Source organism: Staurois parvus, unplaced genomic scaffold, assembly GCF_062004578.1.
Source record: "Staurois parvus isolate SC_StPar_1 unplaced genomic scaffold, SC_StPar_1.0 ptg000619l, whole genome shotgun sequence".
NCBI lineage: Eukaryota > Metazoa > Chordata > Amphibia > Anura > Ranidae > Staurois > Staurois parvus.
Window position 1 is genome coordinate 2,111,767 of NW_028318415.1, and position 10,437 is coordinate 2,122,203.

Genomic DNA, 10,437 nt, shown 5'->3' on the forward strand with positions numbered 1-10,437 from the left:
ATTTTGAAAAAAAAAACATTTTTTATACTATATATATATATATATATATATATATATTAAAAAAAACGTAAATACCCGCAATTAAATAAAGGTGAATACTTAAGGAAACCTGTTATGATTTATTATTATTAATTTTTATTGTTTATTTTTTATGTCTTAATATTATGGTCATTATTGATAATTTATTTGGTGTATTTATTTTATTAACTAGAAAAGTTCCAATTTCTGGGGAAATTGTGTGAAGTGTTCTTGCCTCCACCAGTAGTCTACAACTCACACTCTAGCTTTTGTCACTCTGCTGCCTGCTCACACACCTGGGTTCCTATGGCAACTCACTCTACAGAAAGGGCAGAGGAGCGGTTAAAAACAAACTGCTCCAACTTGCTCACTTCACTGGCGGTTGCCATCTTCAAACAGTTGTAGTTTAAAAATTATAAATCCTACGCAGAAGAGATTTATATTGTGAGAATCACAAGACCCAGACCTACATTTTGATGCATAGTATGTCTCTGAAATATTACAAATGAAGGCACAATCGCAGTTTAGAAATTGCCCTTTAAATTTGAGGCGGCTAGAGTGGAGTTTCAATGAATGTCAAAGGGCGGCGTGAGTTGCAAACAAATGGTCATATTGTGAAAATTATCAGGACTATAGCTTAGCCGTGGACATTTTTAGTGGCAGCAGGAATAGCTGAACGTTTAGAAATAAGATTTGTGTAGGTGGGCTTGAAAATGAGGGAGTGATGGCAGTTTAGAAATCATGTCCTAATTTTTCAGCTCACACTCTAGCTTTTGTCAGCTCCCACTCTAGTTTTGAACATTCCGCCATTCATTCCTATGGGACCAATTTCACTGCAAAAACGCCGATATTTCCTGAACCATTCGGCGAAACGTTCCAAAAAGTAATAGCACACCAATCGGGAACAATCCACACGTTTCGGTATATTACTGTCTATGTAGTGTAAAAACTGTGGGAGGAGTTAGGGTGGTAAATTTGGCTATAATAATAAGAATATATATGTGAGATAACAGTAAGTGGTCTTGCCATGCAAGAACACTTAATTAAGTTTATTGATAGATTTGATTTAGTTTAATTGTTGCTATGCTAGGATTAATTATGAGGGAATATGTCACTAATCTGGTTATAAAGTTAAAAGTATCAGTGCAGAGAGCATTATAGATTTTACCCATTAGATGGCAGCAAGTAGTTTGATCGTTCAACCAATGATGTACCGAGCAACCTTTTATAAGACCGCTCGTTCTCACGTATGGCCACACCCTCAGAGGAAGTCAGAATGACAAAACGCGTCACGACGTGCCCATCCGTGATGTCGGCACGCTCACGGGACCATGTGGTGCAATCACATGACTGCTATTGCGGAAGTTCTATGTGGGGAAGCGTGTGGTGAGACTGTCACTCACCGCTGAAGCGGTTTTACAATGCCTAGAGTGTACATACAGTGAAGGAAATAAGTATTTGATCCCCCGCTGATTTTGAATGTTTGCCCACTCACAAAGAAATGATCAGTCTAAAAATCGAATGGTAGGTGTATTGTAACACTGAGAGACAGAATAGCAACAAAAAATTCAAAAGAAATGCATGTCTAACAAATTATGCATTGATTTGCATGTTCATGAGGGAAATAAGTATTTGATCCCCTATCATTCAGCAGGATTTCTGGCTATCAGGTTTCTTTCATACAGATAACAAGCTGAGATTAGAAGCAGTCTCTTAAAGGGAGCGCTGCTAATCTCATTTTGTTACCTGTACAAAAGACACCTGTCCACAGAGCAATCAAACAATCAGATTCCAAACTTTCCACCATGGCTAAGACCAAAGAGCTGTCCAAGGATGTCAGGGACAAAATTGTAGACCTACACAAGGCTGGACTGGGCTACCAAACTATCGCCAAGCAGCTTGGTGAGAAGGTGACAACAGTTGGTGCAATCATTTGCAAATGGAAGAAACACAAAACAACTGTCAGTCTCCCTAGGTCTGGTGCACCATGCAGGATCTCACCTCGTGGAGTGTCAATGATCATGAGAACAGTGAGGAATCATCCCAGAACTACACATGAGGATCTAGTCAATGATCACTAGGCAGCTGGGACCACAGTCACCAAGAAAACTATTGGTAACACACTACGCTGACAAGGATTGAAATCCTGCAGTGCCCGCAAGGTCCCTCTGCTTAAGAAAGCACATGTCCAGGCTCCTCTGACAATTGCCACTGAACATCTGAATGATGCAGAGGAGGACTGGTTGAAAGTGTTGTGGTCAGATGAGACCAAAATTGAGGTCTTTGGCATCAACTCAACTCTCTGTGTTTGGAGGAGGAGGAATGCTGCCTATGACCCCAAGAACACCATTCCAACTGTCAGACATGGTGGTGGAAACATTCTGCTTTGGGGTGTTTTTCTGCTCAGAGGACAGGACAACTGCAACACATCAAAGGGACGATGGACGGGGCAATGTACCGTCAAATCTTGGGTGAGAACCTTCTTCCCTCAGCCAGGGCATTGACAATGGGTCGTGGATGGGTGTTCAAGCATGACAATGAGCCAAAACACACGGCCAATGCAACAAAGGAGTGGTTTAGGAATCATCTGACCTCTGATTGCCAACAAGGGATTTGCCACTAAGTACTAATGCTGGCCATAGACAGGTTGAAAATTGGCTGATTTTTCAGCCGAAAAAAAAAAAATCGGCCGATTTTTGCACCGTTAGTGGGTTAATTGGTCGGCCGTTTTTTGGGGTTTTTGCACATTTTTTTATCAGGCATGTTGGAAAATTTGCGGCCGATTTTGACGATCGGCCGATTTTCCTGGCAATGATGGGTAAATCCGCCGATCGCTTTACCGATAAAAAAATCTGAACCGTGACCTGAAAGAAGAAGAATCAAAATAAGAATTCCAGTCCGCTATTATATTTTATATGAAAAAGTCTTGCGGTTGCAACAAATGTATTAATTTGTATCTGAATAAAAACATCTGTATCCAAAATGGATACAAATGGATACATTTGTTTCTACCGCCAGACTTTTCATATAAAATATAATAGTGGACTGGAATTCTTCTTCTTTTATTCTTCTTATGTATTGCTCCCCTGTGTGCTCCCTTCTCTGCAAGGAACAGAAGTAATTATGGGGTTAAATGCCGGCCATAGACAAGACGAAAATCTGCCGATTTTTTTTACCATTGGTGGTAACGTTGGCCGATCGAACGACTGATTTTTCGTTGTTTTTTTTAAAAACGGACGATTTTTGACCCGTCTATGGCCTGCAAAAGTCATGTTTTGTGAAGGGGATCAAATACTTATTTCCCTCATGAACATGCAAATCAGTGCATAATTTGTTAGACATGCATTTCTTTTGAATTTTTGTTGCTATTCTGTCTCTCAGTGTTACAATACACCTACCATTCGATTTTTAGACTGATCATTTCTTTGTGAGTGGGCAACCATTCAAAATCAGCAGCGGATCAAATACTTATTTCTTTCACTGTATATATTGTGCTTATTTTATATTTATCCAATGTGAGTGCAATTTTAGGGGGGCTTTCAATGTGTTTAAACGGAATCACACTATGTGGCTTTTTTCATGCTTTTATCCATATATGGAATTGGAATAATTGAGATTGATTATTGGTGGTGTGGAGTCAAGAAAGAGAATGATCAGCGTTTTTACCTGGTGGATGGTGATCTTGGTTTCTGATATTGAGGAGGAATATTCCACTGCCAGACCTTCAACATTACTCATCACTAAGGAGGATTATTTTTCACTGCTGGTTACTCACCGGTATATGGTGAGTGTTCATTTTGATGGGGTGTTAATCACTGCAGGATCACAAAGGTGGTGCATTGGACTGCTTAAAGGAAAATTACATGGATCAACTGAACTTGCTCACGTTTTACACTGTGGTGGAAGTCTTGTCTTTTCCTTTATCCTCCATCTAAATATTTGTTTATTCATGTGTTTAGTGATCATTAACTTATGGTTATCAGATTTTTGACATTTTGCTATTAAACATGTCCAGTAAAAAAAAAATTAAAAAATTAAATTTAGGCCAAACTGTATTTTGTGACATGTCTTTGCTAAACAAATCCCAATACGTGTAAATCAATTGGTTTACGTGAAAGTTATAGTGTTTAGAAATGGCAATATATATACTGGGATTTTTTTTTTATAGTAATGGCAGCGATCAGCAACTTATAGCAGGACTTTCTGACACTGGGGGGAACTGCCTTGGTATCACGGACATCCCCAGTGACACCAATACAGTGATCAGTGCTAATAAAAAGCATTGACACTGTAGTAATGGCACTGGGCAGGAAGGGGTTAACATCTGGGGCGATCAAAGGGTTAACTGTGTGCTTCACAGTATGCTGTGTGAGTGCTTTCCACTAAAAGCACACTGCTTTGTATGGCTCTGCTATGCAATCATCGGGTGCCGGCGAGTAATCACCGGCTGGGACCCGGTTATTGACAGCCAAGGTCGCGAATGGCGGCGCGGGTAGGGCATGCGCGCACCCTCTACCCGGAACTGGAAAATCATATATACGTGATTTTGCGCACCCGTGCCGTCCTGTAGCAGTATTTCTGCTATAGGGCAGCGCTGAGCCGGTTAAGGTGGAGGTTCAGCACAATTCAAGGCAACATATGTGGAAAATTTCTGAAGATGTGATACGGAAGAGAAGATTTTTCTTAAATATTTGAATATTTCAGGACTGTTTACATTCTTTTTCATTGATTATACACTTGTCACAGGTGTTGTTTATTATTTAATGTTTCTTATTTGTGGTTATTTTTAGCGCTGCAAATAATTGTACCTATGTATTTAAATATATCCATTTTATACTGTATATCCCAATAAATTGGCTGGCGGTTTGACCAGTTGGTTCTGATAAAATATTTGCTGTGAGTGCATATTCTTCTCTCTTCTACAATGAGAAGTGCTGATTTAGGGAGGCCATTCACTTTGAATGGGCTGGCAGTGTACCTTAAAGGATAAGTTCACTTTTAGGAATATGTTACATGTTCCACCTGATTCCCACTGCTGCAACTGTTGCTCGATTCCACTCCCTCACCCCCCCATGACAGCAGTATGGGGAAAAGTTCCCCGTACTAGCTGTTAGTTTTCTAAATCAGCGTGCTCCGCCCATGCTGCCGTATCACTCATTCACAGAGTTGAACAATGAACTACAAGTCCCGACATCCTTGGTGGACTTTTCCATTTTTTAGGTAAGTCTTCCACAATGTGGTAGTATGGTGCATACCAGCATATTATGACATAAGTCTGCAGGGGGGCTAGTTTTTTTTTTTTTTTAACATGGGTTACTACACTGAGAAACAGACATGACCTTTTTTTTTTTAAGCAGCACACAATAATGCATGGTGTTGTATTATCCTTTGCAGTTGCATTATGCTCTACTGTAATTCGCTGGGCTGTATTTTGCTTTGGGGTGTCACTAAAAACAATAAAATGCAGCATGTTTTTTGTGAGATGCCTTTGTGTGGAATGGATGCATTATCAACTACTGAGGGTTTATATAGCCAGTCTAAATCTAAACGAATGACACTGCACATTACGCCATGAGTCTACACATATTTTGGAAATCATGACTTGAGTCTGCACATCTGCTGTGGAGAAGGTCCAACTATCTTTGTTGGATGCTTTTTATTATACACTGCTCAAAATAATTAAAGGAACACTTTGAAAACACATCGGATCTCAAAGGGGAAAAATATCATGCTTTATATCTATACAGATATGGATCGGGTAATGTGTAAGGAATGTAAGGATGCCCCATCATTTGATGGAAAAGAAAATTATCAACCTACAAAGGACTGAATTTAAAGACACCCCGAAAATCAAAGTGAAAAAATGATGCAGCAGGCTAGTCCATTTTGCTGAAATTTCATTGCAGCAACTCAAAATGGTACTAAGTAGTTTGCATGGCCCCCACGTGCTTGTATGCATGTCTGACAATGTTGGGGCATTGTCCTAATGAGACAATGGATGGTGTCCTGGGGTATTTCCTCCCAGATCTGGACCAGGGCATCACTGAGCTCCTAAACAATCTGAGGTGCAACCTGGTGACGTCGGATGGAAAGAAACATGATATCCCAAAGGCGTTCTATTGGATTTAGGTCAGGCAAGCTTGGGGGCCATTCAATGGTATCAATTCCTTCATTCGTCAGTAACTGCACCAGGAGGAACCCAGGACCCACTGCACCAGCATAGGGTCTGACAATGGGTCCAAGGATTTAATCCCCATACCTAATGGCAGTAAGGGTGCCATTGTCTAGATTGTAGAGGTCTGTGCGTCCCTCCATGGATATGTCTCCCCAGACCATAACTGACCCACCACCAAAATGGTCATGCTGAACAATGTTACGGGTAGAATAACATTCTCCACGGCTTCTCCAGACCCTTTCACATGTGTCACATGTGCTCAGGGTGAACCTGCTCTCATCTGTGAAAAGCACAGTGCACCAGTGGCAGACCTGCCAATTCTGGTGTTTAGTGGCTAATGCCAATCGAGCTCTATGGTGCTGGGCCCACTAGAGGACGTCGGGCCCTCAGGTCACCCTCATGAAGTCTGTTTCTGATTGGCCTGCTGGAGGTAATTTTGTAGGGCTCTGGAAGTGCTCATCCTGTTCCTCCTTGCACAAAGGAGCAGATACGGGTCTTGCTGATGGGTTAAGAACCTTCTAAGGCCCTGCCCAGCTCTCCTAAAGTAGCTGCCTGTCTCCTGGAAACTCCTCCATGCTCTTGAGATATATTGATGTGCCATCCTGGATGATTTGGACTTCCTGTGCAACCTCTGTAGGGTCAAGGTATTGCCTCATGCTACAAGTAGTGACACAGACCCTAGCCAAATGCAATACTCATAAAAAAACTATCAGAAAAGATGAGTAGGGGAAAAAATGTCAGTGGCCTCCACCTATAAAACCATTCCTGTATTGGGGGTTGTTTCATTGCTGCCCATCTAGTGTTCCTGTTAATTTCATTAACACCAAAGCAGCTGAAACTGATTAACAACCCCCTCTGCTATTTAACTGACCAGATCAATATCCCAGGAGTATAATTGACTTGATGCTACACTCTGATTAAAAAGTGTTCATTTAATTTTTTTGAGCAGTGCATCTATTACTGTATATATCTGATATCACACAATATTTGAGCAAGGGTTTATCAAGGGAAAATTTCGAGTTTTTAAATATAAAAGATGGTTACATTAAGTAAATATATCCAACAAGCCAAGCTTTAAAATTTTGCATGCCCGCACAACAATGATGAACTTTGACACTCTACTTTATCCATAGGCAACCATTTAAAAGCCTCTGCATGTCATCAATTAAGTGTTCCCGATCACAAGGGAATTCCAGTCTGTGTTCAGCAGTGGCGAAGAGGGTGGCTCTGGGAGGGAGAGGACAGGGCAGAGACTGGTACCTTGGCATGAAGGATGTGACGGCTGGGGCAGCCAGGTCCTCCTCAACGCCAACTGAGTGGAGGGCTTGCATCTGCTGAGGTCAGGTGAATCAGCCCGGTGTACAGAGGCAGAAGTGGGAAACCTGCAGGAGGGGCAGCAGGGAGCTTGGATGTGCTTGTTGGGGAAGCCACTGTCTTGTGATAGCTGCCCCCCTGAAAATTGCCACCCCTGGCAAAGCCTTGTTTGCTTTTCGGTAAATACACTGCTGCACACAAACGCATGTACTGCATCTATAAACTAGTTGCAAACACAGACTAGATATTTTTGTAAATGCTACATTTAGGCATTATTGGTGTCTGTGATAGAAATTGTGCCCCATTGATGATGTCAGTTGGGGGAATTGTGCCCCATCATTAAAGTCAAAGGGGTAAATATTGCCTCATCATTAATGCCAAAACATTTACAAGCTAACAGGGGACAGACATGGTAGTCATAACAAGGAAAAAATTTAGAGTAGATGAGAAAGGCAAGGAAGCACACACTCAAAAGTATGATGCCCTGTGTGGAGGATGCTAGAGGATGGAGCTGGCTGCTTACAATGGGAGTTATTTGGCCAGGCTTTGGGAGTACCGCTGATGGTCTACAGATATGGCACCAGCACATTGTTTTTTAACCTACTGGGGCCCTCTGTCTGCATGGTCAGTTTTATTTCAAAAGTGACCATAGCCTTTAAATCTGTATTTACACACTACAGTCATGGCTAAAAATATTGGCACCCTGCATTTCTGTCAGATAATGCACCACTTCGTCCAGAAAATTGTTGTAATTACAAATGTTTAGACATTCTCATGTTTATTTCTTTTGTTTGTATTGGTATGACACAAAAAAGTGGAGAAACAAAAAGTCAAATCGGACACTTTCCATGCAAAACCCCAAAAATTGACTGGACAAAATTATTGGCACCTTCAGAAAATTGTAAGAAATAATTGCATTCCAAGTTTGTGATGCTCCTGTAATTTGTAATTAAACTCACCTGTATCAATTAACAGGCGCTGACAATAAAGAGATCATATCGACAGTTAAAATGATGAAAAATTGACCCAAACGTTCTGTTGTGTGTCTCTGTGTGCCACATGGAACAGCAATGAATTGTCTGAGGATTTGAGAACAAAAATTGTGGAGAAGCATGGACAATCTCAATCTCAAGGTTACAAGTTCATCTCCAGAGATCTTAATGTTCCTGTGTCCACTGTGCGCAACATTGTCAGGGATTTTAGAAGTTGAGGTGTGTCTTATTCTACATACACATGAGCATATTAAATTACTCTGTACGCTAGATCTATCTACTAGGAGCTGAAAGAAAAAGCATGCATAAAAAATGCTCATTTTTGGCACATAATTGCAAACATTTATGCATGTTTACAGGTGTTTGCGTTGGCGTAAACGGATTCTACTAGCCAGAGTATTCATTTATTCTAGTCACTGAAATTAATTTATGCACATTCACATGCATTAGTGCCTGTTTTTCTGCATAAATTGTGCGAACAAGCTCCTCTTTGAATTCATGTATGGAGCATATTTTTTATGCCCTAGAACATTGCTCTAAAGCAGGCCATACATGGGTCGAATTACGAACGATTTTTCAATCGAAAATCAAAAACATCGTTCGTTCTGTAATCCGATGGTGCCACCAATGATTTCGAAAATCTGTTGTTTTTCACAAATTTTCCAACATGCCCGATAAATGAAATGGGGAGGAACCACAAAAATCATCCAGTGCCAATGCCCCACTAACAGAGCAATAATCTGCTGATTATTCTTAGGTACGATTTTTGAACGAAAAATTGTTCGAAAATCGACCTATGTATGGCTGGCCTAAAGCAGTGGTCTCCAAACTTCAGCCTGAGGGCCAGATGCAGCCCTTTGCTTACTTTTATTTGGCCCTTGGGGCACTATTTTTCTCTACTGATAGCAACAATAGGGCATAATTACCACCCCCGACACCAATGACGGGGCAGAATAACTCCCAATGACGGGTCACAATTCCTCCCACTGACACCAAAGATGGGACATTGTTTATTCCACGTAAGTCATGACCTTTTCTACTCCCAATAGTCCGGCACTTCTTAAGCCTGAAGGACAGTGAACTGGCCCTTTGTTTAGAAAATTTGGAGACCCCTGCTCTAAAGTATGAATCTAAACTCCACAATGTGATTGGACACATTGGCTGAAAAAGAGCTATATTCAGAGGTGTAAAAAAAATGAGAAAAGGCTTTAAAATCGGCATTTTTTTTGTGCTAAGGCTCTGTATAGACCTATGCAATATATATATATTGTATCATTCAACTACAGCCATCTTGTCTACATCAATCACACCAACAATTTGTCAAAGTGACACCCACTAATTTTCTCAGCAACGACTTCAAATTTGCCTTGAAAGTGGTATAAGTCTGGTATTTTTAAAAGCATACACCCTTGGCATAAATGAACATCAAATTCCCCATTGTCAAATAGTTCAAAAGCTTTGTATGCTTTTGAACTGTTTGACAAGCAGTTAACAATATCCTGGATAAGAGAGTTTGCATATAAGGTGCAGTTTATTGGAATTACTAACAAAGATGAAATGAAAAGATGCACTCTTGTGCTTTATCTGAAATCTTTTCATTTGGAAAGTTAATTATGTTTCAGAGGGCCACTGGGGATGCCGAAATTCTCTGTAGTAGTTTGTGCTACATACAGTCAGCACCGTCCTGTTCATGGTGCTGCTCGAAAGAATTGCCGCTTGCACAGTGAACACAGGGTGTCGCTTACTACTTACAACATTCAGCAAACATCTGGTATGTTTTTCAATGGATACAAGATGTTCTCTGACTGGACAAGGCAGAGAGGAGGGGTGGATAACAACATTATCACCACCTCGTCTAATCAGAGAAATCCTTGTATTCATTGAAATAAATATGTTGGCTGAATGACGTTGAAAGCAATGTGACATCATTGCACAGGA